We start from the raw sequence: 6,835 nt of genomic DNA on the forward strand, positions 1-6,835 counted from the left end.
TATATATATATATATATATATATACACACACACACATATATATGGTGGTAGTTTGGAGTGGTGGTTGACAGTACAGAGAGAAAGAAGTAAACAGATGTAAGATAGTTAGGAAGCAGTGACTAGGGCTGGTTTTGGTGATGAAGAGGCTGTGGGGATTAACATTTAAAAGGCACTAGGATTCTGACTTGTGTACCTGTGTACTCAGCTGAATAGTAATTTCCTTAAGACAGAATTCTCTTTAGTTTCTGTCAACGTGACAAAAACTAGAGTCATTGTGAAGAGGAAACCTCAACTGAGCAATTGCCTCTGTCCACCGGCCTACAGACATTTCTGAGGGAGCGTTTGCTTCCTTAATGATTGATGTGGGAGGGTTTGTGCCATTGCCATCCTTAGTCAGGTAGTCTCAGGCCGTGTCACTCAGCAAGCTATGGAAAGCAAGCCAGTAAGTCACATTTCCCCATGCGTTCTGTTTAGTCCTTGCCAAAAAGTTTCTGCCTTCACTTCCTGTTTTTGCATCCCTCTATGACTGACAATAGCCTATTAATGAAATAAAACTGTTTCTTCTCTAAGCTGGTTTTGCTTCTTCCACACACACCCCTGCCCCACTAACAGAAACCCAACCAATTGGTACCAGAAATTGCTACCAGAGAGTAGGGCATTGCTGTGACAGATGTGACCATGTTTTGGTATGGGTGGGTGGGGGTGGTGTTTGTGGGAAGTCTTGAGAACTTCGTGCTAGGCAAGGTCTTTGCAGTCTCGGAGCTTAATGATCAGGTAGGAGAGCCTGTAGCATAGGAATGTTGGAGAGGGGCAGATGATGGAGATCTGGCTTCTAAAGGTTTAGAGGGAAGCAAAGACCCTATCAGGAATGTTTATGTCAAAATCAAGAATCTGACAAGGGGTCAGTGTGCTGGTTTCTATCTAAGCTGACACAAACTAGAGTCACTTAGGCAGAAAGAGTCTCAGTTGAGGACTTGCCTCCATCATACTAGCCTATGTCCATATCTGTGGGACACTTCTTGATTATATCAATGTGGGAAGGCCCGGGCTACTGTGGGCTGGTGCCACCCTGGGGCGAGGTACTAGGTTGTTAGGAACCAAGCTAAGAAATCCATTGGAAAAACAAGTCATTAAGCATTACTCCTCCATGGTCTTTGCTTCAGTTCCTGCCTTCTAGTTGCTGCTGGAAGTTACTACCATGTCATCCCTAAATAACGGGTGGTAACATGTAAGCCGAACAAATCCTTTCCTTACCCTAACTGTTTTTGATGGATGTTTTTATTGTATTTCTGTATAATAAAACAATACAGATAGGAACACTACAATATGGCAGATTTGAAGGTGTGTTTGAATATAATTCTTTATATCTAAGTAGTGTATGGTGTACTTGAGACATTTACATTGAGAGTGTAAAGAAGCAGGTTATTTATATGTACACTTAACAGGAAAGGTTTAGAGGCTAGACTAGTGAGGAAATCATTGGCGTTAGTTAGACATTGAAGCCATAGATGGGACAGACTTTTCTAGAAGCTAGGAGAGAGAACAGAAGCAGAGTTATTGCCAGCTTCTGAGAAATGCTGACCATTAATAAAGTGTATGTGTGTGTGTGTGTGTGTGTGTGTAATAATCATGCAAGAATAAAACAGCGAAATAAAGACTATGAACATATACTACATAAAGAGCTCAATTGCTAGGAAGAAAAAAAGGTGAAGCTGAGGGCTTTGTGTGTGTGTGTGTGTGTATATATATATATATATATATATATATATATATATATATGTAACAGATGTATCTATATTGTATATAATAATGTAGCATTGTTTAAACAATCCCTTTTGGTCATAATGATTTTATGAATCTTCTTTATGTCCTAGTTTTGGGTCATTTTTTGAAGAGCAGTTTGCCATTAATGGGGAAAAAAATCACATGTTCCTTGATAACTCATATTTATGATTTATTTTTCTATAAAGAACGCTAGCGTTGATGACATGACCCAGAGACTGTTTTCTCCACATCAGATTATTTGAGTGAAATATAATTGTATTGCAAAAGATGGCTCAAGAGTTTCTGTTGCCATCACGGATAAGATTTTAGTCTTTGAGCTAAGCCTTCATTTGTGCATTAACGATCTTTTTTTCCTGGAAAATGTCTTCTTAGTCATTCCTAAATAAAATGGAAAAAGTCATTGCCACCTACATAATAACTTTTCAGTTGAGATCCAAATTACATCATACTTTATCTTCAGCCTCTCAGCAAAAATTCACATTTTATACAATCAAAACTCTGAACATTGCTCCACTTAGAATTCCCCGTAATAAAGGTCAAACTCTATTGGCCAATCAACTTTCATTTCTCCCTTTATAATCATCTCAATAAGCAGCTGCTTTTCTTCAACAGTCTCAGATGGATTCTCTTCAGTACTCTTGGCCATCACTGCTCTTCATAGGATATTTACATATTTTCTCCCTTGTTTTTCTCTTCATACTATTCCCCATTTTTGGTTATTTTTCTAACACACAAATATTTTAAGTAATTCTGTTAAGTTAAAACAGAAAACTTGAGCCAACTCCCCTCCATACAAAACTAGTTAAAAGTAATTGATATTATGAAGTAGTTCTATTATATCTGTCCTAGAATAATCTTTCTATTCTGACTGCTATATCCAAGCTTCTCTCTAGGACTTGCTGTCCCTCATGTTCTCCTTTTCTCTGTGCCAGTATAATTTACATGTACAAATGTGGGTCAAGTTTCTTAACTGATGCCTTTTTTTTTTTTTTTTTTTTTTTTTTTTTTTTAGCTAGCATGTTCTTTATTGCTTATTTTTGTCTATAAATTTTGTAGCTTTAAATAGGTACTATGTTTACATGATCCAATAGTCAAAGGGATATGGAAAAGTTTGGTATGCTGGATTTCATCCCCATGGCTACCATCCAATCCCATTCTGGACCAGCCGCCTCCAAGATCTTTGCTCTTCCTAGGCAAATAACTGCCACTGATTTGAATATAGGGCAGCTAGCCACAGCAAGATATGATCATGAGATGGATTGAATTCAGGGAACTTAGGAGTAAAATTTTAGTAGGGAAGGCAGAAGTATTTCTGCACATTAAATCCATAAAAATTTTGATGTGAAACACTAGTGTGTAAGGCCTAAATAGTAATACTTAAATTGGTTTTTTATATACCCTTCCAATACTGTTTGCGCAAATATAAGCACCAAAGGTATTTTGGTATATAGTCTTGTTGTGCTTTGGCTAAGTGTTGCTTATGGGCTCTGTCTTCAGCCTGCAATACTATTGGAAGGTAAGAGAACCTTTATACAAGGGTCTAGTGGGTGGAAGTTGGATCACTTGGAACTGTATGTCCTTGAAAAGAGTCCTAGGAGCTTCCTATTTCTTCTTCTTTTCTAAGTCCGAGTCTTGAGTTAATTAGCTCCCAAGACCACCACTCCCTGTGCTCTGTCTGATGTATAATCTCACTACAGGCTCCGAAACCACAGGGCAGGAAATGGTCTGGGACCAGCTGGGCAATGTAGATTTTTCACCAAGGTTATAGTGATGCTTAGGGAACCGGTAAGGCACACGTCTGGTCATGTCTGCATCAACGTTGACATAGAGTATAGAACAACAGAGGGGGCCAAACCATCCCTATGGTGGGTAGGACTGCTCAACAGACTGGACCACAAAACAATGAAGTAGAAAAACAGGAAGGCATCCAGTGTTTGTGTGTGTGTTCCATTCCTTTTGAGTGAATATGGCTGTTCTGCTGCTATGACCCATGGATAGCAGACCACAGTTCTAGTCTTTCTAGGACATCTCACCAGCCATTAAACAGGAACAAAAAGTGTTTTGATCAAATTCAGACTGCATTACTGACCCTGTTTCTCCTGAGACATTCAGTTTCATTTATTGAGATGCTAATGGCTTATCTGTGCCTCTCATACTCAGAGAACCATTGTTTGCAGAGGAGGGCAATCTAATAAACTCGGTGTTACAATTGCATACGTAACCTATTGGGTATATTCTTCTGGTGAGCCCTTCCCAACTGAGCCAAAATAGAAACCCTGTTCATTCTATGGCTGAATAAATAGTCTGTTGTTGGTATAATTTTCAGTATGTTTATCTGTTTAATTGCCTATGACACTTGGACTGTTGTCAGTCTTTGATTAATACAAATATATCTGCTGTGAACTTGTTTATTCAACCACCTGTTTCTAATTTTGTTTTTTCTCTACCTAGAAGTTGTAATCGGGATCAGATGAGCTTCTGAGGGGGAGATGTCTATGAAGTCATTGGTGCATTTGTATAAAGAACTAGCTGGATCACTTCCTAACACTAGCTTCAACTTTTATTAGAAACTGAGAAATGATTCTTACAAATAGAGTTGCATTATATATTTTTTCCCCAGTAATGTTCAAGTGCTCTAATTCTTCCCTTCATTGGAAGCCCTTTTCTTATTTTTCACATAAAAAACTACAGCCATTTGAAATAGGTTTGAAATGGTATTTTACTGAGTTTTGAATTTTTCTGTTTGAATATTCAGTATTACAGAACAACTTTTTATTTGCTTGGTGATCATTTGTATAACTTCTTTAGAGAGCTGTCTGATCAAATATTTTAATCAGGTAAAAACTGAGCTGTTTATAAATTTTCTTGAGTTGTAGGACTTATATATTTTGATATTAAATTTCTTTCATATATATGATTTACAAATATTGTTCTCATTTTGTGGGTTATTTCTCTAGTCCCACATACCATCTGATGTATAAAACAAGTAACTTTAATGAAGTCCAATTTACCATTTTTGTAAGTTATATTTTTGTGTTACATTTAAGAAACTATTACCATGTCTAAGGAATTAAAATTTTCCTCTGCGATTTCTTCTAATAGTTTTACAGTTTGGTGTTTCATGATGAGGCTTAGAGTTACACATGTTACAGCTTGACTGTGAGTCCCAAAATATCTGTGAAAAGGAATTCCCAAATTCATACGTAAATACTCTTTGGAAGTGATGCTTTGGAAAGTATTTAGGATTAGATGAGCTCACAAGCTCAACGCCCCTATGAAAAACATCCCTGGGTTTGTGACCTGGTCTGTCTCAACATCAGATACCCTCCTGCGTGGTATGATACAATAACAAATGTCCTCACAGATGCTGATCAAACGTTATATTATGTTGTGGACTTTACAGCCTCCAGAACTGCATTCAGATAAACTGTGTATACTCAGCTTTTGATATTTTGCTGGAATACTAAAAGGTGAACCCAGATGTGCCTTTATTTCTGTTTTAGTTGCATTTGTTGTTTATGGTCCCAATTTTACTATTTTGTATGTATGCATGTATGTATGTATGTATGTATGTATGTATGTATGCAGTTTTCTTGGTACCATTCTTGCAGCAGCTAGTCTCCTCTATCAGTGCTGCTGACATTATGGTTGTATTCAGTTAATCAATCGACTGCGTAGAGGTGAGGATTTGTTTCTGAACAAATACACACACACACACACACACACACACACACACACAGAGAGAGAGAGAGAGAGAGAGAGAGAGAGAGAGAGAGAGAGAGAGAGAGAGAGTTCATGCATGTGAGTATGCCTGTGTGTTAGTCCCCTTTGGTGTTGGTCCTTGTCTCACAGCATTTTTTGAGACAAGATCTCTTTGTTAAGTCACTATTACCCACACCAAGACAGCTAGCCTCCTCGTTTGTAGGGATTCTCCTGTCTCCACCTCCCATCTTGTCCTAAGGGAACTGGGACTGTCGACATGGACTTCCATACTGGCTTTACATGCATTCTGAGGATGTGAACTTCGGTCTCATACTTGCATAGTATGTGCTTTACATAGTAAGCCATCTCTTCAATCCTGTGGCTAGTCTTACATTGGTAGTATGCTGCTTTATTGTTATGCTTTGAGTCACCCTTTGAAATTAGGAAATGTTTAAAGTTTTGAGAGCAAGAGGTGTAAAATAGAAACTAGATATTAGTAACAAGAGAATTAGAAGACTAGGCAATAATAGAAGACTGGGATGTTCTTCCCTATAAAATCCAACCATTTTGGTTAAGCCATTCTCTTTTGGGCCTCCTGGCTGCTGCTCTTGTTTCCCCCTCTCCCCTCTCTTCACATGGCTCAGAGTCTGGATACCTCCCAGATGTCTCTGCCTCTGGCTTTCCTTTTTAATCTATCCTTTTAATTGTGTCCTTTCCTTTTTTATTTCTTTCATTCAGTAGCTTGGAATATCTTTATACAGATATATTATCTATATTAGAGTGTAAGAAGTGCATAAATGTGTATTTGTTATTAATCAGGTACAAAAATATAATAATAATCGTATGCCCAGAATCAAGCCTGCTCCGTGAGCAAGTTCTAGTGAGGAAACCCTTTATAGGTGATGTGCAAGATTGAGAGAGAGAAGGTTCAGCACTGAACATCTGGCTCATTCACAGTTAAATCCCCGAACTATTTAGGGCTGAACATGTGGGATATGCAGTTCAGAGTACTTATAGTTGTAAAGATGCTGGCTTATTTCCTAAGAAGCCTATTATGGTAGCTCAGATCTTTCTTCAATAACATAGCTAAATAGATTGCTAATAAGTGGGAATTCTGTCTCTGTAGGTGTGCCCCTTCCTTGAGTTTTATCTGGAAGTGAAAGATGAAAGGAGTTGGGCTCTTAATATAACTTATCCCTGATCTTTGCCTGACTGAAGTTTCCTATGCTTAATTTAGTTAAATTTCAATATGCTTTAATAGTGCTCTAGTAGGCCCATAACTTGCAATTGACTCATGGGTAGGAGACATTCCACTGAACATCTTATTCATGAGCCAGCACTGTGTATC

At 38.0% G+C, this 6,835-nt stretch overlaps 1 protein-coding gene across 1 annotated transcript in view; it reads left to right on the forward strand.

Annotated features, from left to right (window-relative positions):
* C19H8orf48 (chromosome 19 C8orf48 homolog) overlaps positions 1 to 569 on the forward strand; it is a 1,948-nt gene extending 1,379 nt beyond the window's left edge. Inside the window, exon 1 of the mRNA XM_021219791.1 lies at positions 1 to 569. This exon is cut by the window's left edge and continues 1,379 nt beyond it. The gene's annotated coding sequence lies outside the window, so the exon portion shown is untranslated.
* Positions 570 to 6,835: the final 6,266 nt, after the last annotated feature.

This window comes from Mus pahari, chromosome 19 (genome assembly GCF_900095145.1).
Source record: "Mus pahari chromosome 19, PAHARI_EIJ_v1.1, whole genome shotgun sequence".
Lineage (NCBI taxonomy): Eukaryota > Metazoa > Chordata > Mammalia > Rodentia > Muridae > Mus > Mus pahari.